We start from the raw sequence: 26,275 nt of genomic DNA on the forward strand, positions 1-26,275 counted from the left end.
CAGCACCGACCCCTGTGGAACACCACTGGCCACTGGTTGCCAGTCCGAGAATGAACCATTAATCCCAACTCTCTGCTTCCTGTTAGATAACCAATCCTCCACCCATGCCAGAATATTACCCCCAATCCAGTGATTATCTCGCCATCTCGCCATTTTGCTGGAGTTTAAGATTCCTTCGATGACTTTTAATGAATTTTTGGTTCTGATCAAGCATATATTTTAAAAGTAGCTACTTTTGTAACTGAGTGACACGAGACTGCTACTACTAACCCTTTACAAGGTAAAGCCAACAGATTAAGTCATACCACTCCAAAAGTACCTAGTTTACATAAGTTTTCAGCAAATTACAATAAAATAAAAAATATGTTGCCAATGCATTCCATTTGTATTGTATTAAATAAAAGGCTTCTTAGTCACGCTTGCTTCGGTGGCAAGTTTATTAAAATGGGAATGACACAGAAGATTAGCATGCCCCCCCACCCCACCGCGCACAAGAATTACAAGCAAATTCATGAAGCATTCTATACTTTCTGTTACAACCACAAACAACATGACCACTAGTATGTGGGGCCTCTTCCCCCATCAGGCCTAAACGACACCCAGGCACCAAGATTAAAAAAGCTACCTCAAACCCAAAATCTGTACAGGTCCCACTGCAAGCACAGTCATGCCTGGATGCATCAATGCACTCACTCCTCCTGCATGCACCATGCAATCAAGATGTACAATGACTTTAGAAGACATATGTAAATCTACACTTTCAAGGAATATATGTAAATGCATAGCTAAATGTGCAATGGCCTCAAAATATACATGCGAATGTACACAATTGTATAGTGGTCTCAACAACAACTTGCATTTAGATAGCGCCTTTAACGTAGTAAAACGTCCCAAGGCACTTCGTAGGAGTGTTATCAAACAAAATTTGACACATAAGGAGATATTAGGACAGGTAACCAAAAGCTTGGTCAAAGAGGTAGGTTTTAAGGAGTGTCTTAAAGGAGGAGAAATGTAAGGAGTCGCACAACACCAGGTTATAGTCCAACAGCTTTATTTGAAATCACAAGTTTTCGGAGCTTTGCTCCTTCGTCAGCTCCGAAAGCTTGCGATTTCAAATAAAGCTGTTGGACTATAACCTGGTGTTGTGCGACTCCTTACATTTGTCCACCCCAGTCTATCACCGGCATCTCCACATTAAAGGAGGAGAGGTAGAGAGGCGGAGAGATTTAGTGAGGGAATTCCAGAGCTTAGGGCTTAGATCTCATGAGTTTTATATATGAATGTACTTTCTTGAGAATCCAATAAATTTTCTTTTTAAAAGAACTGGCAACTTTGGAAGCTAAATATAGTGTAAGTAGATATAATTACACTTTCTTTGTAGTGGCACAGTTAATTATTACTTTATGATTCCTAAAGATTCTGTGGTTTACACGGAGGCGAATGCTGCCTCAGGCAATAAGATGACAATCTTCCCATTGTTGTGGGATCCTGTTTATCCAGTTAATAATGTTTTTGTGGCTTCAAGCACAATCAACAACAACAACAACTTGCATTTATATAGCACCTTTAACGTAGTAAAACGTCCCAAGACCCTTCACAGGACTGTTATCAAACAAAATTTGACACCGAGCCACATAAGGGGATATTAGGACAGGTGACCAAAGAGGTAGGTTTTGAAGAGCATTTTATAAGGAGGAGAGGTAGAGAGGCAGAGAGGTTTATGGAGGGAATTCCAGAGCTTGGGGCCTAAGCTGCTGAAGGCACAGCCATCAATGGTGGAGCAATTAAAATCAGGGATGCACAAGAGGCAAGAATTGGAGGAGCGCAGAGATCTCGAAGGGTTGTAGGGCTGATGGTAACAGAAATGGGGAGGGGCGAGGCCAAGGAGGGGTTTGAAATCAAGGATGAGAATTTTTAAATCGAGGTGTTCCCGGACCGGGAGCCAACGTAGGTTAGCAAGCACAGGGGTGATGGATGAACGGGACTTGGTGCGGACGGTCTGGTTCAGCCTCAAATAGTGGCCAGGGAGAGGGATGGAGTCGGTGGCTAGGGAGCGGAGTTTGTGGTGGGGGCCGAAGACAATGGCTTCGGTCTTCCCAATATTTAGTTGGAGGAAATTTTTGTTCATCCAGTTCTGGATGTTGGACAAGCAGTGTGACAAATGAAAGACAGTGGAGGGGTCGAGAGAGGTGGTGGTGAGGTAGAGCTGGGTGTTGTCAGCGTACGTGTGGAACCTGACATTGTGTTTTCGGATGATGTTGCCTAGGGGCAGCCATTGTTTTAAAAGGAGCAAAAGGCAATTTCACATTTCAGGTGAAGTTGTTTGAAAACGTTAATTGGACTCTCCAAAGATAACCTCAAGTGTTTCCAGCATTGTCTATTCTTGTTTCAGATGTCTGACATCTGCATTTATTTATTTTTTTGTTTATACTATTTAAATGGATTTGAACAGTTCCTATTTGTGCTACAAGCACAGTATCTGAACTTCCAACTTGAATTTGTGCCCCATATTATTGATGGCACTCTACAATTAATTAGACAAAGGTAATGCAGTACAGGTAATATATTTGGATTTTCAAATGGTCTTTGATAAGGTACCACTTAGTAGATTCATGACTAGGGTCAGAGCATGTGGAGTCAGGGGACAAGTAGCAGAATGGATAGCAAGCTAGCTACAAAACAGAAGAGAGTAGGGGTTAAGAGTAGTTACTCAAACTAGCAAAAGGTGGGAAGTGGTGTTCCACAAGGATTGGTGTTGGGACCACCGTTGTTCACCATTTAAATAAACGATTTGGACTCAAATACAATCTCAAAATTTGCAAACAACACCAAATATAGTTAATACCGAGGAAGACTGCGACAAAACACAAGACGACGTTAATAAACTTACAGAATGGCCATGAAATTAGCAAATGAATCATAGAATCATAGAAGTTTACAACATGGAAACAGGCCCTTCGGCCCAACATGTCCATGTCGCCCAGTTTATACCACTAAGCTAGTCCCAATTGCCTGCACTTGGCCCATATCCCTCTATACCCATCTTACCCATGTAACTGTCCAAATGCTTTTTAAAAGACAAAATTGTACCCGCCTCTATTACTGCCTCTGGCAGCTCGTTCCAGGCACTCACCACCCTTTGAGTGAAAAAAATTGCCCCTCTGGACCCTTTTGTATCTCTCCCCTCTCACCTTAAATCTATGTCCCCTCGTTATAGACTCCCCTACCTTTGGGAAAAGATTTTGACTATCTACCTTATCTATGCCCCTCATTATTTTACAGACTTCTATAAGATCACCCCTTAACCTCCTACTCTCCAGGGAAAAAAGTCTCAGTCTATCCAACCTCTCCCTATAAGTCAAACCATCAAGTCCCGGTAGCATCCTAGTAAATCTTTTCTGCACTCTTTCTAGTTTAATAATATCCTTTCTATAATAGGGTGACCAGAACTGTACACAGTATTCCAAGTGTGGTCTTACTAATGTCTTGTACAACTTCAACAAGACATCCCAACTCCTGTATTCAATGTTCTGACCAATTAAACCAAGCATGCTGAATGCCTTCTTCACCACCCTATCCACCTGTGACTCCACTTTCAAGGAGCTATGAGCCTGTACTCCTAGATCTCTTTGTTCTATAACTCTCCCCAACGCCCTACCATTAACGGAGTAGGTCCTGGCCCGATTCGATCTACCAAAATGCATCACCTCACATTTATCTAAATTAAACTCCATCTGCCATTCATCGGCCCACTGGCCCAATTTATCAAGATCCCGTTGCAATCCTAGATAACCTTCTTCACTGTCCACAATGCCACCAATCTTGGTGTCATCTGCAAACTTACTAACCAGAGAATTTCAGTATAGCTAAGTGTGAGGTGGTGCACTTTGGTAGGAAGAATAAAGCGGCCACATAGTCCTTGGAAAATAAGAGCCTAAATGGGGTACAGATACACAAATCACTAAAAGTAGTGACACAGGTTAACAAGGCCATAAAAAAAGCAAATAAAGCACTGGGGTTCATTCCTAGAGGGATAGAATTCAAAAGCAGAGAAGTTATGTTGGTTAGACCACACTTAGAGTACTGTGCACAGTTGCTGTCTTCATATTATAAAAGGGGTATAGAAGCACTGGAGAAAGTCAAAACAGATTTACAAGGATGATACCAGAACTGAGAGGGTACAACTATCAGGAAAGACTGAACAGACTGGGCCTCTTTTCTCTAGAAAAGAGAAGACTGAGAGGTGACCTGTTAGAGGACTTCAAAAATAATGAAGGGGTTCGATAGGGTAGATGTAGAGAAGATGTTTCGACTTGTGGGGAGTCCAAAACTAGGGACCATAAATATAACATATTCACTAATAAACCAGTAAGGAATTCAGGAGAAACTTATTTACTCAAAGAATGGTGAGAATGTGGAACTCGCTACCATAAGGAGTAGTTGAGGCAAACAGCATAGATGCATTTAAGGGAAACCTAAATAAACACATGAGGCAGAAACGAATAGAAGGATATGCTGAAGAGGGGTAGGAGGAGGCTCGTGTAGAGCATAAACACTGGCAACGACCAGTTGGGTCGAATGGCCTGTTTCTGCGCCGTACGTTCTATGTAATTTAACAGAGCAGGTGTAATTCTTATAAGAACATAAGAAATAGGAGCAGGAGCAGGCCAGGTGGCCCCTCGAGCCTGCTCCACCATTCAATCACATCATGGCTGATTTTCGACCTCAACTCCACTTTTCTGCCTGATCCCCATATCCCTTGATTCCCCTGTGGTCCAGAAATCTGTCTATCTCAGCCTTGAATGTATTCAACCACTCAGCATCCACAGCCCTCTGGGGTAGAGAATTCCAAAGATTCATAACCCTCTGAGTGAAAAAATTCCTCCTCATCGCAGTCTTAAATGGCCAACCCCTTAGCCTGAGACTATGTCCCCTAGTTCTAGACTCTCCAGCCATGGGAAACTACCTCTCAGTATCCACCCTGTCAAGCCTGCTCATAATTTTATATGTTTCAATTAGATCACCTCTCATTCTTCTAAACTCCAGAGAGTACAGGCCCATTCTACTCAACCTCGCCTCATAGGACAACCCTCTCATTCCAGGAATTAATCTTGTGAACCTTCACTGCACCACCTCTAAGGCAAGTATATTCTTCCTTAGATAATGAGAATACCTACGAGGTGCCCCTCTAATGAAATGCAAATGTAGTAAGCTTTCAGTAGCTCAATAAGATGCCTCCATAACAAAATGGCAGTATGGTAAACCAAGGGTTAATATAAGTGGCCCATTTTGCTAGCTAGAATTAGAACAATGAGATTTTCAAATGAGTTTATCCTTGAGCATTCGTTTATGTTATTAATTTCCTGTATGAAAATGTATGCTTTATTATGAATCAAGCAAAGCGATATGATAAGCTGAATTGTTATTAATTTCCTGTATGAAAATGTATGCTTTATTATGAATCAAGCAAAGCGATATGATAAGCTGAATTCTGGGGTAAGCAGGTGTAGGGAGTGTTGTTTTGCAGCTACCTAATGAATGGATCCTTATTTCGGACAAGGTAGAAAAACATCCCAGGCCTGAGATAAGTGAGACTCCCTTTCCTGTGACCTACGTATGAACAGGTATCACCTGTGAGTGGTCGGTCATTATGTCAGTTAGTATGGCTTGCCCAGACTCAGCTTATGATTGGTTTTAACCCCTTGCTACTCATGTCCCTCCCCACTCTGAAAATGTATAATTGTGTGAACTTTGACTGTGTAATTTGCCTGTTCTATGAGATTGACCAGACTCTGTCAAGAGTTGAAATCAATTCTATAGATAGGGCCAGCTGCAGCTAATAAATTGTGTTAAAACTTTCAAGTGTATTCGCTTTCAGTTTTTGCTGAACCAGACTAAGAGTAAAGAATCCGGTATCGTCAATAAGGAGACCAAAACTGTACACAGTACTCCAGTTGAGGTCTCACCAAAGCCCTGCACAATTGTAGTAAGACTTCCTTACTTTTGTACTCCAATCCACTTGTAATAAAGACCATCATTCCATTTGCTTTCCTAATTGCTTGCTGTACATGCATGCTAACTTTTGTGTTCCTTGTACGAGGACACCCAAGTCTCTCTGAACACCAACATTTAATAGTTCCTCAACATTTAAAAAATATTCCGATTTTCTATTCTTCCTACCGACATGAATAACCTTTCATTTCCTCACATTATACTCCATCTGCCATCTTCTTGCCCACTCACTTAACCTGTCTATATCCCTTTGCAGACTCTTTGTGGTCTCCTCACAGCTTATTTTCCCACCTAGCTTAGTATCATCAGCAAACTTGGATACATTACACTCGGTCCCTTCATCTAAGTTGTTAATATAGATTGTAAATAGCTGGGCCCAAGCACCGATCCTTGCGGCACCCCACTAGTTACAGCCTGCCAGCCTGAAAATGAGCTGTTAATCCCTACTCTCTGTTCTCTGTCCGTTAACCAATCTTCTATCCAAGCTGATATATTACCCCATCAACATGAGCCCTTATCTTGTGTAGCAACCTTTTATGTGGTACCTTATCGAATGTCTTTTGAAAATCCAAATATACGACATCCACTGGTTCCCTTTTATCTACCCTACTAGTTACATCCTCAAAGAACTCTAATAAATTTGTCAAACATGATTTCCCTTTCATAAAACCATGTTGACTCTGCCTAATCATATTATGATTTTCTAAGTGCCCTGTTACCACTTCCTTAATAATGGATTCCAGCATTTTCCCCGACAAGTGATATCAGGCTAACTGGCCTGTAGTTCCCTGTTTTCTCTCTCCCTCCTTTCTTGAATAGCGGGGTCACATTTGCTACCTTCCAATCCGCTGGGACCCTTCTAGGATCTCGGGAATTTTGGAAGATTATAACCAATGCATCCACTATCTCTGCAGCCACCTCTTTTAGAACCCTCGGATGTAGGCCATCAGGTCCAGGGGATTTATCAGCTTTTAGTCCCATTATTTCTCAAGTACTTTTTCTCTACTGATATTAATTACTTTAAGATCCTGACTCTTATTAGACCCTTGGTTCCCCACTATTTCTGGTATGTTTTTTTGAGTCTTTTACTGTGAAGACAGATACAAAATATTTGTTTTGCACATCGCCATTTCCTGATTTCCCCATTATAATTTCTCCTGTCTCAGCCTCTAAGGGACCAATTTTTTGATTGTCCTTTGCTGGTTTCTAAAACTCTCCCAATCCTCAGGCTTACTACTCTTCTTGGCAACATTATAGGCCTCTTCTTTTAATCTAATACTATCCTTAACTTCTTTAGTTAGCCATAGGTGGATCACTTTTCCTGTGGAGTTTTTATTTCTCAACGGAATGTATATTTGTTGAGAATATTGAAATAATTCTTTAAATGTTTGCCATTGCTTTTCAAACATCATACCCTTTAATTTGGTTTCCAAATCTACCTTAGCCAACTCACCTCTCATACCTATGTAATTGGCTTTATTTAAGTTTAAGACTCTAGTTTCTGACTTAAGTATGTCACTCTCAAACTCATTGTGAAATTCTATCATATTTTGATCACTCTTCCCCAGAGGATCTCTTATTGTGAGATTACTAATTAACCCTGTCTCATTACTTAATACAAGATCTAAAATAGCCTGTTCCCTGGTTGGTTCCATGATGTATTGCTCTAGGAAATCATCTTGAATGCATTCCATGAACTCATCCTCCAAACTACCTTTGCCAATTTGATTTGCCCAGTCTATTTGAAGATAAAAGTCCCCCACGATTACTGCATTACCTTTGTTACAAGCTCCTATTATTTCATGATTAATACTCTGTCCAACGATATTGCTACTATTAGGGGGCCTATAAACTACTCCCACCAGTGTTTTCTGCCCATTGTTATTTCTTATTTCTACCCAAACTGATTCTACTTCCTGATCTTCCGAGCCAAGGTCATTTCTCATCACTGTCCTTATGTCATCCTTTATTATCAGGGCTACACTCCCTCCCTTTCCATTCTGCCTGTCTTTTCTAAATGTTATATACCCTGGAATATTTAATTCCCAACCTTGGTCACTTCGCAACCATGTCTCTATAATAGCTATTAGATCAAACCCACTTATCTCTACTTGTGCAACTAATTCATCTATCTTGTTACGAATGCTCCGTGCATTCAGATAAAGAGCCTTTAATTTTGACTTTTTACCATTTTTTCCTGCTTTGACATTATTTGCTGATGCACTATTGTGGGTGAACACTCTGTCCCTTCCTGCCACACTCTGCTTATCTTTACCCAAATCACTACACTGCTCTGTGGCCTTGACTTTCCTGATGAGATTTCTAAATTTCCCCTCACCTGACCCCTCCCCCCCCTTTCTGGTTTAACACCCTAGTTATTTGATTCGCAGGGCGCTGGTCCCAGCCCGGTTTAAAATGTGCCCATCCCATCGGAACAGCTCCCTCTTTCCCCAGTATTCGTGCCAGTGCCCCATGAATCTTCTTGGCCAATTGGGTGTCTGGCCTACACGGAAGCCATATTTAAGAGACTCCAGGCCGAGCTACTGACAAATCTACACAGGTAGTTTCTGTTTGCCCAATATGAAGTGTACACTCCCGCTGCAGGATTGCTCTTATTGATTTTTGTAAGGGTTTTGGCCTGGAGACTCACACAGCCCTCATGGAGAATCTGGAAGCTGTGGGAATATATGGCTCAATCTTGGATTTTATCTTGGATGTGTATTCCAGCTCCCAAGATCTGGATACCTGTGGGTGGTATACTCACTGAGCCTCTTCCTCTTGAAAGAGGAATGAGGCAAGGAACACACTACTTACCCAAATCCAGAGAGTTTAGGCACAGCTTAGCAATGGACAAAGGTTATAACCCCAAGTTTATACAGTGGTACTTAAACTACACAGCCCATCAGCACAGCAAACTGGTAATCTTCCCAGTGCTTGCCCAGCTGAGACCACCCTACCATGTATTCTATTGGTTCGTCCATTATTCAAGAAGGTGAGTACAGTGCACGAGGGTCTTCAGGAGAGTCCACCCATAACACTGTTATCGGTGAAGAGAAGCAGTGGAATTCTTTCAGAAATGGCCTGAACAGACTTCTAGACTGTTCCTGACAGCACAACATTGAAGATGACATCAAATAAGACAGATGACAGTTGACAACCTCACTCCTCTATCAAGAGAAAGAGGCTCAGTGAGTGTACAAATGTCAGACTCTAGGTCAAAAAAAAATCAATGAAAGCAATATTAATGGGTTTCCCCAAAGCCGTATGATGTTCTGCAATCCACTATAAGGCCACAAACTGTCCTACATATTCTCTGCTGCACACTTTATTGCAGCACATAATTACTGGGGGAGCAGCAGGCAAAAATTGTATTCATGTTGAATTCCTAGTCAGGGAATGGAGGATTGTAATGGCCTTCAAGATCTGTGCCAGGAACCACCAACTTGCCTTGGAGCTTTCCTTTTGAAGGTGGGGCAACAGGATTCTGTTTGAGACATGCATACCCACGGTATTCCAGAGCACAGGTGTTGTTTCTATCCACAAGAAATGGGATCCTAGTAAGACTGAAAATTACAGAGGAATCTTGCTGACACCGACAGCTCTTGATGTGGTTCTTATAGTCGTTCTGGCATGTATACTGGATACTTTGGGGGCCTATGGAATAATATGGGTAGGTTTCACTTCACCGTTTGGAATAGATCAAATTGAATTTAATGCCAGTTTCAGTTTTGACCATGTTAACGCCCCACAGGAAGCTCATGTCAACATAAAGATCAGGGATGAGAAAAGGCCATTCGGCCCATCAAAGCCTCTCCCTACAGTACCCACACTCCTATCATTGCTTCCAACTGTTTGTTGAATGACCCAATGCTTTTGCCTCTCCTACCTGCCTAGCAAAATATTCCAAATCGAAACAAATCGCCCTTTTTTAAAAAAAGTTCTCTAATATCGGTTTTAAATGTATTTTTCACTAATTTCCATTTATACCTCTAACCCTACTTCCTGCCTTACTTTGAAGTATAATTTGGATTTATCTAATCTGTAGCATATAATATTTTCTGTACAATGAGCGCCCTCTTTAATTGTCTTCTTTCCAGACTGTAGTTAAAGCTTCTTTAATCCTTCCTGATAGCTCATCATCTTCACACTTGAGATCAGTCTTGTTGCTCTTTCCTGTAATCTTTTATAAAACATTTATGATCTTTTTAGTGGCTTGGTGACCAAAACTGAACACAATACTCCAAGTGTGATCTGACTAGTGTAGTCTAAGACCTTGATAAAGAGCTATGTAGTCTCCCTACAGAGAACAGTGTCAACTATGGATTTCTAAAGGACATCTGGCAATAATATTCCACCCTGGTAAATGTGGCTGCCTTGAAGTAAGACCCTCCGAGAAGAACTGCCCCATGTAATGAAACACTTGGTCTAATAGCTCAAGTGATACTGAATAAACTTGTTCTGAAAAGTGACAGGCAGTCATAGAACTTAAACCCGTGACCATATCTATTCTTCATTCTGAGTTGGATGTCAAAGCACTTCACAGAGCTCTGTGGGAGAGAAAAATATGGAAACGAACTTTAATATTTTAGTTGAGTGTGGAATATTTCCATTGCTGTGCTAAATTAGACTCAGGTTTTGATTGTTGCCCTGTTGTGTTTTGAGCAGCAGTACAAACATACAGATGATCTAACTTCAGACTGCATTAACGTGAAGACAAAATACATTCTTCAGACCCTTCTTTCGCTCTCCCCACCTGACCTCCACTATTGCCTCTCCAAATGATATGCTTGACATCAGTAACTCGCTACATGGGACAGCTGGGGTATGAATGCTCAGACTACCATCCCATTGCAACTATACAATTATTAGACTTTTTTTAAAAAAAAGCTATTTAATAGGCAACAGGAATCAGCTACTGTTTTGTTGAGGTAATCCAGAGGTTTTATTTGAAGCATAATGAACAATATTACATGTGGAAAATCTACTACTGAGTTATCTGTCTTTTCTCTTGACAATACTGTAATGATATGAGGGGAAAATAATATATATGTAATAGTTTTTTTTTCAAATAAATTTTTTGCTGCACCCCACTGTTTTCTCGATTGTAATAAAAATTGAAATGCAACACCACCATTGATTTCTGAAAAGTATAACATGGCTCACACTACTGTACAATATTAAAATGGTGCAGTGATGCATGTTCCCCTGGACTAAAAATAAAAGCTCACCTACATGAAAAGAAACAAAATTAACCATAAGATCCAAATGAGTGGATGATCCATCTCAGCCTCCTCCTGATATCCCCACCATCACAGAAGCCAGTCTTCAGCCAATTCGATTCACTCCACATGATATCAAGAAATGGCTGAGTCCACTGGATACAACAAAGGCTATGGACCCGACAACATCCCGGCTGTAGTGCTGAAGACTTGCGCTCCAGAACTAGCCGCGCCTCTAGCCAAGCTGTTCCAGTACAGCTACAACACTGGAATCTACCCGACAATGTGGAAAATTGCCCAGGTATGTCCTGTCCACAAAAAGCAGGACAAATCCAATCCAGCCAATTACCGCCCCATCAGCCTACTCTCAATCATCAGCAAAGTGATGGAAGGTGTCGTTGACAGTGCTATCAAGCGGCACTTACTCACCAATAACCTGCTCACCGATGCTCAGTTTGGGTTCCGCCAGGACCACTCGGCTCCAGACCTCATTACAGCCTTGGTCCAAACATGGACAAAAGAGCTGAATTCCAGACGTGAGGTGAGGTGAGAGTGACTGCCCTTGATATCAAGGCAGCATTTGACTGAGTGTGGCACCAAGGAGCCCTAGTAAAATTGAAGTCAATGGGAATCAGGGGGAAAACTGTCCAGTGGCTGGAGCCGTACCTAGCACAAAGGAAGATGGTAGTAGTTGTTGGAGGCCAATCATCTCAGCGCCAGGACATTGCTGCAGGAGTTCCTCAGGGCAGTGTCCTAGGCTCAACCATCTTCAGCTGCTTCATCAATGACCTTTCCTCCATCATAAAGGTCAGAAATGGGGATGTTCGCTGATAATTGCACAGTGTGCAGTTCCATTTGCAACCCCTCAGATAATGAAGCAGTCTGAGCCCGCATGCAGCATGACCTGGACAACATCCAGGCTTGGGCTGATATGTGGCAAGTAACATTCGCGCCAGACAAGTGCCAGGCAATGACCATCTCCAACAAGAGAGAGTCTAACCACCTCCCCTTGACATTCAACGGCATTACCATTGCCTCACCATCAACATCCTGGGGGTCACCATTGACCAGAAACTTAACTGGACAAGCCACATAAATACTGTGGCTACAAGAGCAGGTCAGAGGCTGGATATTCTGTGGCGAGTGACTCACCTGCTGACTCCCCAAAGCCTTTCCACCATCTACAAGGCACAAGTCAGGAGTGTGATGGAATACTCTCCACTTGCCTGGATGAGTGCAGCTCCAACAACACTCAAGAATCTCGACACCATCCAGGACAAAGCAGCCCACTTGATTGACACCCCATTCACCACCCTAAACATTCACTTCCTTCACCACCGGCGCACTGTGACTGCAGTGTGTACCATCCACAGGATGCACTGCAGCAACTCGCCAAGGCTTCTTCGACAGCACCTACAAACCCACAACCTCTACCACCTAGAAGGACAAGAGCAGCAGGTACATGGGAACAACACCACCTGCACGTTCCCCTCCAAGTCACACACCATCCCGACTTGGAAATATATCGCCGTTCCTTCATCGTCGCTGGGTCAAAATCCTGGAACTCCCTTCCTAACAGCACTGTGGGAGAACCTTCACCACACGGACTGCAGCGGTTCAAGAAGGCGGCTCACTACCACCTTCTCAAGGGCAATTAGGGATGGGCAATAAATGCTGGCCTTGCCAGCGACGCCCACATCTCATGAACGAATAAAAAAAAGATTATTCTACATTTTAAAAAGAAACATTGGACAGGATTCTTACATCAGCTCTGGGATTGTTGTACCACTGACTGCTATAGTTTATGCCGGCAGTGACAATAATAAAAGTTACAATGGCACTGGGAATCTAGGAGTACATTACAGAACATATATCAAGGAAAGAAAAATCCTCTCCTCACAGCGGAGGGAAAGGACACTTGCCACACCGATCACCTACAACTGCTTTGTAGTTTTGACAGAAAAGAAAAATAGCTCCCAGTGCTAAATGTCAGCCAATTAGATATTTATACAATTTTTTTTAAAAACCAAGAAAAACAATTTTAATTTTATACTGCAATGATTTTCTGCTAGTAAACCCACTTCAGCCCACTGAGTAAAACACTGCCCAATAATCCCACCACAAATCAGCTTTGTGCATCATTCAAAGCTCTGCTGCTTTTCAGGGTTCAAAATGTATTCAATAAACATAGGGCTTTTAACCAGCGTACTGCTGAGGTCTGTGAAAGCAAAAAGAACTTACATTTCTGTAGCACCCCTCACGAGCAGGAAGATGTGTTCAAGTGCTTTACATTGAGGACAAAATTGTGACTGCTAAGCCAGATGGGAAATGGGAAATGGAAAGGGGGTAGGGTGAAGGTTGAAGGTATGGTCAAAAAGCAGTGTGAGGACATTTTTGAAAGCAGAGAAGGAGGTGGCAAGGCAAAGGGAATTAGGCAAGGATGTGGCGGCTAAATGATTGGTCAATGTTGGAACGGAGGGAGCAGATTAAGAAGATTAGTATTAGAGAGAAGGGTGCATGGGGGGATATTAGGCTGGAGGAGATTATTAAGATATAGTGGGGCAAAGCTTGAGGGATTTGAAAGCAAAGACAAGGATTTTGAAATCATTTAGCTGGGGCACAGGGAGCTAGTGGAACCTAGAAATGATGGGGCGCTGGGAATATGGGATCTGTTACTAAACTTTCTTGCTGTCAAAAAGCGTTTAATGTAAACCCTAACTTATTTGAATGGTATTGAGCCACAAGGACCAGGAACATTTCAGATCCAATTCTTGATCTGTATTGAGTTAACCAATCTCAGCTGAGGCAACAGTAGGGAAACTAAAACTGGTTCAGTGGAGAGGAGAGTTTTAAAAAAAAATCAGCAACTATTCCTTATTCTGATGGCTATCCAATCATCCATGCTGGAAAGTCCACATTTGAAGGTTGGGTGACAGAATCAGGCTCAGCTGTGATGCCCCCAGTGAAGTAATCCGACAATCACTGACTGGCTCACATATTAAGAATGGACACCTGGATGAGGTACCAGAGAGCATCCAGAACCCATGGCCCCTTACCTCAGCAAGAAACAGCATCGAGGGGGGAGGGAAAATTGAGGAGCATTATCGTTGCTGTTTGTCTGAAGTTAAAATTATTTCTGGATCAAATTTAAAGTTGTTTACTTTTTGATTGATGTTCATGAATAAGAAATTTTGTGTATTGACTGAAAATAAAGAGTTGTGTTGTTTTTTATCTTTACCTGTGGAGTTCCTCCCCCCCATCTCTCTATGTTCAAAGGACTTTGTAATTGAGCATGCTTAGTGAATGTACTTTATGTTAGAAAATGTAGTTCTTTTTTCACCGTAGCCCCAAAAACACAGGATATATATATGCCCGGTACCAGGACCAGTTCAGAATCTTCTAATGAATGACTGAATGAAAAAGGGGGTCCCTGAAATTCATTAAATAAATCATGAGTCCTAGGCTTGACTCCAGCCCAGACTGATGGGGTGAAAATCTGTTTAACTGCAAGGGTCCTATGTAAAACTAGCTTGACCAATATAAATTCAGTTCCTTTTGGCATGGGTCACTGACACAAAATTGCCCATACCTAAGAACATATCAGCAGCGGCATTCGGAGGGGCCATAGGATTGCTGCCATGGGATGAGGCTGGGGTTGAGATGATTTGTTGGGCAGAGTGCTTTACTTTGTATCTGGCCATGTTATGCTTGAGCTGGGCATGATTGATGCCGATACTAGACACTAAAGTAGCAAATGTGTCCCAATTTCTTCCATGCATATTCTACAGCTTGATTAGCACAAACATTAACCAAAATTTAAATTGAAGTTAAAATAAATGTAAGTAATGCCATCTCTTATCACTTCAAATTTCAGCTGAATGTTGAGAAGTTATGCTGATGAAAAAAATTGGTAAGTGTTTTCCCCTTCTGGCATGGTACATTCTCAAAGTGACATTCACAATTGTATCTGGGAAAGGTCACAAGAAATAAAGTCGACAATGTACCAACAAACGTAGGTGAGTAAAAGGTGAAATTCAAACATGGGCTTAGTAAAAAAAAGATACCATGTGCATGAAATACACCACGCTGGGATTTTCTGTTTCTGTGCTCGCCAGGCTGTTGACATTCCTCCTATTAAAATGAATGGTGAGAAAATCGCAGGCTGGCGAGCACAGAAATGGAAAACTCTGGCCCTATCTTATAAGGATTTCAATGAAGGTGATGCTAAGTTTCAAGCATCATTATCTCAAACTTTTGTATCAAGACAAGATATGCCAGAAATCAAAATGTCAAAAGGTGAATCATCCCTGCTAACTGAATTTTTTTTTTAAAAAGCAGCTGAGGGGATTGGATAGCACAATATCCTTTCACCTCCGAACCCTGGGTTGAATCCAGTCCAATGGGATGAATGTCTCATTTGGCAGTCAGAGCCCTGTGTAAATTAAGACTGGACAGTTTCTACTGGGGGTGTAACACAGGCTCACATCACAAAACTGCTCCTATTTTGGCACTAATTGACAGTTACATTCAGAAATCATCATAGCTGGCGTAGATACTTTTTTTTTTATTCGTTCATGGGATGTGGGCCTCGCTGGTGAGGCCAGCATTTATTGCCCATCCCTAATTGCCCTTGAGAAGGTGGTGGTGAGCCACCTTCTTGAACCACTGCAGTCCGTCTGGTGAAGGTTCTCCCACAGTGCTGTTAGGAAGGGAGTTCCAGGATTTTGACCCAGTGATGATGAAGGAACGGCGATATATTTCCAAGTCGGGATGGTGTGTGACTTGGAGGGGAACGTGCAGGTGGTGTTGTTCCCATGTGCCTGCTGCCCTTGTCCTTCTAGGTGGTAGAGGTCACGGGTTTGTGAATTGCTGTCAAAGAAGCCTTGGCGAGTTACTGCAGTGTATCCTGCGGATGGTACATGCTGCAGCCACTGTGCGCCGGTGGTGAAGAGAGTGAGTGTTTAGGGTGGTGGATGGGGTGCCAATCGAGCACTACAGCTGGGATGTTGTCGGGGCCCGTAGCCTTTGCTGTATCCAGTGCACTCAGCCGTTTCTTGATATCACGTGGAGTGAATCGAATTGGCTGAAGACTGGCTTCTGTGATGGTGGGGATATCGGGAGGGGGCAGAGATGGATCATCCACTCGGCACTTCTGGCTGAAGATGGTTGCAAACGCTTCAGCCTTGTCTTTTGCACTCACGTGCTGGACTCCACCATCATTGAGGATGGGGATATTTCCAGAGCCTCCTCCTCCCGTTAGTTGTTTAATTTAATTCATGACTGGACGTGGCAGGACTGCAGAGCTTTGATCTGATCCGTTGGTTGTGGAATCGCTTAGCTCTGTCTAAAGCATGTTGCTTCTGCTATTTAGCATGTAAGTAGTCCTGAGTTGTAGCTTCACCAGGTTGGCACCTCATTTTTAGGTACGCCTGGTGCTGCTCCTGGCATGCTCTTCTACACTCCTCATTGAACCAGCGTTGATCCCCTGGTTTGTTGGTAATGGTAAAGTGAGGAATATGCCGGGCCATGGGGTTACAGATTGTGCTGGAATACAATTCTGCTGCTGCTGATGGCCCACAGCGCCTCAAGGATGCCCAGTTTTGAGTTGCTAGATCTGTTCTGAATTAATCCCATTTAGCATGGTAATAGTGCCACACAACACGTTGGATGGTGTCCTCAGTGAGAAGATGGGACTTCATCTCCACAAGGAATGTGCGGTGGTCACTCCTACCAATACGGTCATGGACAGATGCATCTACAACAGGTAGATTGGTGAGGACGAGGTCAAGTAGGTTTTTCCCCCTCGTGTTGGTTCGCTCACCACCTGCCGCAGGCCCAGTGTGGCAGCTATGTCTTTCAGGACTCGGCCAACTCAGTCAGTAGTGGTGCTACTGAGCCACTCTTGGTGATGAACATTGAAGTTCCCCCCTCCAGAGTACATTCTGTGCCCTTGCTACTCTCAGTGCTTCCTCCAAGTGGTGCTCAACATGGAGGAGGACTGATTCATCAGCTGAAGGAGGGTGGTAGGTAGTAATCAGCAGGAGGTTTCCTTGCCCATGTTTGACCTGATGCCATGAGATTTCATGGGGTCCAGAGTCAATGTTGAGGACTCCCAGGGCCACCACCTCCTGACTGTACATCACTGTACTGCCACCTCTGGTTGGTCTGTTCTGCCAGTGGGACAGGACATACCCAGGGACGGTGATGGAAAAGTCTGGGACGTTGGCTGAAAGGTATGATTCTGTGATTATGGCCACGTCAGGCTGTTGCTGGACAATTCTGTGGGACAGCTCTCCCAATTTTGGCACAAGTCCCCAGATGTTAGTGAGGAGGACTTTGCAGGGTCGACTGGGCTTGGTTTGCCTTGGTCGTGTCCAGTGCCTAGTGGTCTGATGCCGGGTGGTCCGTCCGGTTTTATTCTTATGACTTTTTTTTAAGCGAGATTTTACAACTGAGTGGCTTGCGAGGGCAATTAAGAATCAACCACATTGCTGTGGGTCTGGAGTCATATATCGGCCAGACCAGGTAAGGACGGCAGGTTTCCTTCCCTAAAGGACTTGAAACACGTTACACTAGTGCAGTAGGAAATGCTGTTCTGGGGTTGGTGTTGAGGCACATTGGATGCTGACAGAGTATCCAAAATGGAATAGTATTCCTTTCCTAGCAGTAACTTCCCTCGCCTTGATGAGTACAAACATTCATAAAATTAACAAAAAACTTGTTGATACTATGGCAACAGCAAGTTAGTTGCTACACATCAACTTTGTGTCTTTCTGTGGTTCTAGCTCAAGTGAAGTCACCAAAGAAAACATGGATTATAAAAAGTAACTTTTATTTTTTAAAAGCACAGTATTGGATAGACAAGCATAGTCTAGTTTGCTGACAACAGAATTCTGTTATCATGACAAACATCATGTGTTTCAGCAAAAATTGAGCTTTTTTTATGTATCTATCTCACCGATAAAATTTAATTTTAAAAATAATGTGACAATTTGTTGGGTTGAACAATGAATGTCCATTGCATTCTTTATTGGTGCATATAGTGTAATGGTGCCTAAAGCAATTGTGAAATCCTGAATTTTGGCAACTAGCCTCACCATAGTAAAATGCGGTTAGATGATCAATAGTAATAGGCACAGTAATCTAATAGTAAATGTATCATGATGTCCCACAGCTGATTTAACAAATGAGTTATTTCATACCAAAAGCAAATACTGGAAAGACACTGCAAATACAAATATTCATTTATCTGTTAGTTAGGGCGGGGGGGGGGGGGGGGTGAAACCAAGGATTAAACTGACTAATCAATTGTGCATTCCCTAAATTATGGGCAGCTAAGTAACGATATATAAATACTTAATGTATATTTCCTTATAATTCACTGCTTGAAAACTCCCATTAGTACTGTACTACTATAAAAGTATATGGATTGTGTAATGACACACAACTTCACCTTCACCTTGTCCAGAAAAAGAGAACCAGAAGTCACAGCCCACACTTAAAGGGCTGGGGGGGGAAATTCAAAACTAATCTGCGGAAACATTATTTTAGTGAGCGAGAGGCAAATCTATGAAACAGGGTCCTTGGGTAGATGATGAGCAGATAGTATTGATTCAATCACATTAGATATATATCTTTCAGAAAACAATATTTTGGGATACATAATATTTAGAGACATGACATGTGGTAAGTGTAGCATGCTTGGAAGGAACAGGTGATTTTGGATCTGCAGGACCGGAACTTGCTCCGACCTGCGTGGCAAGGCTGTCCGCACATCCTGCAGACAAACTACGAAAAAAAAACTTACCTCGTGATCTCAGATGTCCACTTGCTCCCTCTTCAATTTTTTTTTTAAGTTCAGCACTATGAATTTAGCGCAGGTTCATTCAGATCCGATAGAGACTGTGGGAATGGAAGCCACGCCCACAGAATCTGTCGAAGAGAAGTCACACCCACAAGCAGGCAACTAGAAATCATTCCTTTACAGTTAACTTCTGTATGTTAGTTTAAATAAAAATTTTGCATATTTTGTGAAAAGCCAAGCAAACGATTTAATGAAACTTACAGAAGTGAAAAGTAAAAAAAAATTTTTTTTAATGATCAAAAAAAATTGAGTAACATGACATTCCATGTTTTTTAAATTTAATTTTTTGTTGTTTCACAGTCATTGTGCTTTTAAAAAGTAGTGCAGAGCTGGTATTTTCCAGCGTAACTTTTGGTGGTGTAAGTATCTTCGTTCCAGCTGGCTGTGGGTAAGTTTACACATGGTTATTGATTCCACTGATTGTAGCGTACCGTGGCCCTTTAATTCAGACCTGTCAAACTGCCAGCAAACCAACGGGAGCAAGTTCGCAGTTTCTGGGTTTTAGTGCACATGTGCATGTGCACATTCGCAAGTTTGCTTCCTGGATTCGCCGGCAGAGAGAGAGGACATCATTGATGAATGGCGTTCTCGGGTGAGCAATTTATGCCCCATGATTTCCAAAACTTTTCACCACTGGAGGTTTTCCTCACCTCATGTTTGGGTCTGTTGTAGATTAATCGAAAGAGATCGATTACCCTAATTAGTCAACAACTCCATTATCATTGTACCATGTGACTACCAGGCTGCTAGAAGGCGAACTAGATGGACCTTGGTCTTTTCTCGTCTAGAAATTCCTATGTTCCAGCTCCCACATCATAGATTCATAAAAATTACAGCATGGCAGGAGGCCATTCAGCCCATTGTGCCTATGCTGGCTTTCATTTTTAACTTAGTCAAAGATAAAAGTGTTCTTTAAAATCACTGAACTATGCATGAAGAACAATAATGTTAGTCTAGATATTAGTTGAATTTCACAGTCCTGCTAACATTCATAAATTAACTACTCGAGCTCTAATCTTGCTGGTGACAGTGTTAGCAGACTGCTTGATGGAATTACTGCCCTGCAGCTGAATGCCAGCCATCTATCATACTACCTCCAGTATAAGCATACATAGGCTAGTATAGGACATCTTATGAAAGTGAATAATACTTTTTCTAATTCACAATTTGTTGAATTAATAATTTATCCTAAAGCTTTTCTCCCCCCACCCCGCCCTTTTCTTGTGCTCAACAGGATGAAGGATTGTCAGTGCCGAGGAATAGAAATCTTCATGTTTCAAGCACTCCCAGATCAGGTATAGCACAGCCAGAGGCAGAGCAAAGCTTTCTATACTCTGCCCCAACAACGTGCCTCAGCCCAACATCAGAAGAGCACCCCCGAATGAATCAGAGAAACATTTTATCAATTTCCCACAGCAGCCATCCTGAGGCTTCTCCGAACTGCCAATTTGTGCCGTTGGTCTCCCACGCTACATACAGTCCTTACTAACAAAGTAAGAAGAGATATTAGGAGAAATTTCTTTGCTCGGAAGATTACAGCATGGAACGCTTTGCCAGATCGATTGGTTGAGCCTGAAGCCATTGCATCTTTTAAGAAAAAAAAGTGGATAAATATTTGAAGCAGGTGATACAGGGCTCTGGGGAAGAGAGCAGGGTAGTGGGATTAGTTTTGGATTGATACAGGGCTCTGGGGAAGAGAGCAAGGTAGTGGGATTAGTTTCGGATTGATACAGGGCTCTGGGGAAGAGAGCAGGGTAGTGGGATTAGTTTTGGATTGATACAGGGCTCTGGGGAAGAGAGCAAGGTAGTGGGATTAGTTTCGGATTGATACAGGGCTCTGGGGAAGAGAGCAGGGTAGTGGGATTAGTTTCGGATTGATACAGGGCTCTGGGGAAGAGAGCAGGGTAGTGGGATTAGTTTCGGATTGCTCGAGAAAAGAGCCTGCACTGATATGGTGGGCCGAATAGCCTCCTTCTGTGCAACAAACCTCAGGTCTGTGGGCAGGATCTGCAGCACAATATCAAGGCTGATCTGTAACTGGTCATTAAATGGGCCATGGATGAATGTTCCTTCAGTTTTCTTCTCCCTGCTGGTAGAGAAAATCCTGGCCTCTGCTTAGAATCCTCCTGACATTGGCACTCAGCACGAATCAAATTAATCACAAATCCATGCCCACCATACTAACATTATAGTGTGTTTCAACATTGTGCTACACCACACTTGTATAATATGATCTGTATCGCATCAGTGAGCATAAACTATTCTTATACTATTGAATAATAGTGTTTCAGGGGCACGAAAATCACAAAAGTATATGCCATTCCAAATTAACTTTAACCCAAGATCAAAATAGGAGAAGAGCATGAATGAGTGAGGTAAATAAGCCCTAGCTACCCTATTCATTATGATCTCTTACTTTGACATTCTTCTGTTATGTACACTAGAAGTTTTGTACTATCAGGGTGACAATTGCATGGTTGAATGGGCAACTTATATTAAAGAAAAATGGACGTTAAAATACAGTACTATGATAGATATTTAAGGTAACAGGATCTGTTACATCTTAAAAAATGTACAGTTTTCACTTTAAAAAATACACAGTATACTGGAGGGAATTTAACAGTATTAGAATGGTTAAGAATTCTTTCCAGTATAAAACAACAAAATTTGTTTTTTGTTAATACTGCTACTGCTGTAAATTGCTTTGATGTTGCAAAAATATACCTTATTCTTTTTGTGTGTGTCTCTTGTCTGTCCAACAACTCTTCTCACCTCATAGCACTTTGGAGAGGGTGCAGAGGAGATTTACTAGAATGGTACCAGGGATGAAGGACTTCAGTTATGTGGAGAGAAGTTGGGATTATTCTCCTTAGAGCAGAGAAGGTTAAGGGGAGATTTAATAGAGATGTTCAAAATTATGAGGGGTTTTGATAGAGTACATAGGGAGAAACTGTTTCTGCTGGCAGGAGGGTCGGTAGCCAGAGTAAACAGGTTTAAGGACATTTCTTTTTTAACGCAGCGAGTTGTTACGATCTGGAATGCACTGCCTGAAAGGGTGATGGAAACAGATGCAATAGTAACTTTCAAAAGGGAATTGGATAAATACTTGAAAAGGAAAAATTTGCAAGACTACGGGGAAAGAGCAGGGAAGTGGGACTAATTGGATAGCTCTTTCAAAAAGCCGGCACAGGCACAATGGGCCGAATGGCCTCCTTCTGTGCTGTATGATTCTAATTAAACAGTGGTTGGTAACAAATAATGCTTGTTTGGTTAATGAAAGTTCAGTTTCTCACTTTAGGCTCGGTTTTACTGGGATACAATTCCTAAATGCTGTTACCACAAAGATAAGTACAGATGAGGGTGTCCATTTAGCCTTTCTTTCCGTAGAAGGAAAACAGTAGCAATATCATGGGAACACCATCACCTTCAAGTTTCCCTACAAGCCACAACACCATCCTGACTTGAACACCTATCATAGCTCCTGGGCTGATATCCTGGAATGCTCTGCCTAACACCATCACCTCAAGGACCGCAGTTATTTAAGGAGAAGGATGACCATCAGGGCCTTCCCAGGGCAAATAGGATGGGCAGTAAATGTGGTCTTGCCAGCCCAGCACAGATCTCGAGAACAAATTTTTAAAGAGAAACCTGATGTTCCCCCCCAAATTACAATTTTGATACTTCAGATACTTATTCTCAGGCCCAGAACAAACGAATACTTCCACATGTAATCCCACACTTCCTACAAACCGAAAAGTGATATTTTGCATCGAGCAATCAGGGAGAAAAACCTATAAAGAAAAATAAAATGTAGAGGGAGTGAATTCCCACATAACTTCAGCGAAAGAGTAGCAGAAACCCTGGAAAAACAGGCAAACCCCTGTGGAAATTCACCCCAGAGTCTTTTATGATTTAAAACAAGACAGGCCTCTGATTCATTGCACCTCCTTCATTGCATCCAACCACTTCTTTGGACAATTCCACCTTGCCTCCACTATCTTGCCAGAGGCCATTCTGGGTTCCTGGAATTCCCTCCCTGAACTCATCCACCTTCCCCTCCCCTTCAACTCTCATTTCTTTAAGCAATCTGTTATGCACACCTCCCAATCTCTCCTTTGGCACAATATCAGTTTTCTCAAGCTGCTTCAGAGTTTTGAAGATGTTTTTCTACATTAAAGGTTTTATATAAATGCAAGTCATTTCCAATCCAGTGAAACCTCCCCTGTATTCATGATGAACATCAGCAAGTTTTAAGATTTAATCCCTAGACTTAACACCCTTGTGTAAATATCATTCCTCCCTAGGAATTTATTGGTTTTAATCCCAACGCAAGTGATGTCAACCTTTAGTTGTGCAAGCCCCTATAATGGGGAACATGCTGTTGGTTTCTTCTTTAGTTAATATTTCCAGGGAGTAATCAATTAATATGTTAACTATTTTAGGTCATTAAGTTTGAACCCAATTTGCATCCTTAAGTGATCTCAATTCTTCTTTGATAGTCAAAGGCTTATAAAGATAGGTTAACCTTTGGACAAACGATGTCTGGTATCCCTTATTATACTAGTATATTAGTACAATATTTCGTGTGGTTTGAATAAACTATCGAATAAAGAAGTTCAAACAAAATGTATTTTCCACTTTATCTTTGTTCAACAATTTTATTTTGATGTTAAAAGTATTACCTCTGTTGGATAAAGAAAAAGTTGCTGGCCATCAGTGTAGGATTTTTGTTTAAAACTCGTTTCAAATAAACCGAAGTCCATCAGCTAAGGAACATCGCAAAAATAGATTTCGAAGCAATAACAAATCAATAGCACACGTGGCCTTCATAGTAAATCTAAAACTCTTAACAGGACAGAATGTATAATAATAATAAATCACTGGATGGCTCATAAATGACATGATCACGGGCTGTATAATCTATCACTGGCTGTGTCATGTCCCCCACAGCATCCCCCACAGGACCAGCGTGTTACACCGAGTCACACCACACATCTCGCCCTCCCCTCGGAGCCAGCCCGGGCTCACCTGTGCCTGCGAGTCGCTTTCTTTACCTCGCACTCTCTTACTGTTCACATATTTTACTGAAAGTCAGCGAACCGAGTCTCTCAGCGCCTCTGCCTCTCATGCATACCCACAACTTCACCAAACAGGTAATGGAAGCTCTCAAAACTCCGCACTTGCACATCGGGAAAGGCCAACAAACCCGATATGAAGCCGAATGCGGTAACGCACTTGGGAAAGTAGCGACTTCGCACCACCTTATTCAGATACAAACACCCTGCAAAAAAAAAAGTTACGAAAAGCAATATGAAACTTACTTTTGAATGAAATCGTGTCCTTTATTTTGCTGTTCAACCCCAAATATTGACTGTGCAGTCGGTATGTGAGAAGTTGCAGATTTTATTGTTGCTCCCTGACTTTCTTACTACGCAGACTGAATCTCCCAGTTTGCACAATAATCACTTCAATCTCCAGCAGCATCGAGCACCGCCGTCACCCGAGCGACCCCTGGGGCCGACAGCCCGACACTGCAGTCTGAGCGACCCCTGGGGCCGACAGCCCGACACTGCAGTCTGAGCGACCCCTGGGGCCGACAGCCCGACACTGCAGTCTGAGCGACCCCTGGGGCCGACAGCCCGACACTGCAGTCTGAGCGACCCCTGGGGCCGACAGCCCGACACTGCAGTCTGAGCGACCCCTGGGGCCGACAGCCTCACACTGCAGTCTGAGCGACCCCTGGGGCCGACAGCCCGACACTGCAGTCTGAGCGACCCCTGGGGCCGACAGCCCGACACTGCAGTCTGAGCGACCCCTGGGGCCGACAGCCTCACACTGCAACACGTTACTTCACCTCTGCAAGACTATCAGAAATGAGACCAGCCTCTGAAGAGAGAAAAAAAACACAGGTTAAAAGTGAATTCTGGCCAAGAGTCAAATATTAACGTGTCTTTTTTTCGGATACCGACGGATCTCCAGCATTCAGTGCTTTTGCTTTTAAATCTCCAGTTCAGGTGCTTCCAGAGTTTGTCATTCCTAGAACCAGAAATGAGGAAAGGCACTATTTCTGCAGTCCTCCCCACAGATGAGCAAAGGAGGCCTCTGGAGGTCAGGTACTGGAATATTCTGGTGGTAACTTCCTGTGTATTTCTGGAACTCCCTACCTAATACCATCGTAGGAATACCTTCATCACTTACAGGAACCACTTCAGAGGGCAGTTAAGAGTCAGCCACATTGGTTCAAGAGTCACATATAGGTCAGACTAGGTAAAGATGGCAGGTTTCCTTGTCTAAAGAACATCAGTGAACTAGTTGGGTTTTTACAACAATCCAACAGCTTCATGGTCACTTTTTGACTGGTACCAGCTTTTTATTTCCAGGTTTTTAAAACTGAATTCAAATTCTCAAACTGCCATGGTGGGATTTGAACTCATGTTCTCTGAATTAATACTATAGTCGTCTGGCTTACTAATCCAACAATATAACCACTACGCAATCTCGCACTTATCTGGCGCAAGTGTTACCCGGACATTTCTGCAGGAGTTCCTTGGAGAAGCATCCTTGGTCCAGCCATCTTCAGCTGCTTCAATGACATGTTGTTCAGCTCCATTTACAATGAAGTTGTCCATTCTAGCCTACAGCTGCACCCAGGCAACATTCATACCTGGGCTGACAAGTGGCAGGTAATATTCACACCACTTAAGTATCAGGTAATGATCATTTCCAACAACAAAAGGCCCAACCACTTCCCTCAACCTTCAATAGCACCACTATTGCCAAGTCTCCCATCATTGACATCATGTGGAGATGCCGGTGATGGACTGGGGTTGACAATTGTAAACAATTTTACAACACCAAGTTATAGTCCAACAAATTTATTTTAAATTCCACAAGCTTTCGGAGGCTTCCTCCTTCGTCAGGTGACGAAGGAGGAAGCCTCCGAAAGCTTGTGGAATTTAAAATAAATTTGTTGGACTATAACTTGGTGTTGTAAAATTGTTTACAATCATTGACATCCACAGGGTCACCCTGACCAGAATGCTAGGTGGACAAGTCATAGCAACAGGGTACACTGATGTGTGGCTCACCCCCTGACCTCTCAAAGCCTCTCCACCATCTACAAGACTCGTCAGGACTGTGATGGAATACTCACCACTCACCTGGATGGGTGCAGCTACAA

The 26,275-nt window shown here is 42.6% G+C and overlaps 1 protein-coding gene across 1 annotated transcript in view; it reads right to left on the reverse strand.

The window, feature by feature from the left end:
- Positions 1-24,639, reverse strand: part of ankrd6b (ankyrin repeat domain 6b) — a 208,458-nt gene extending 183,819 nt beyond the window's left edge. The window contains exon 1 of the mRNA XM_067984888.1: positions 24,417-24,639. The gene's annotated coding sequence lies outside the window, so the exon portion shown is untranslated. The remainder of the gene's footprint in view (positions 1-24,416) is intronic.
- Positions 24,640-26,275: the final 1,636 nt, after the last annotated feature.

The sequence above is a fragment of the Heptranchias perlo genome, chromosome 5, assembly GCF_035084215.1.
Source record: "Heptranchias perlo isolate sHepPer1 chromosome 5, sHepPer1.hap1, whole genome shotgun sequence".
NCBI lineage: Eukaryota > Metazoa > Chordata > Chondrichthyes > Hexanchiformes > Hexanchidae > Heptranchias > Heptranchias perlo.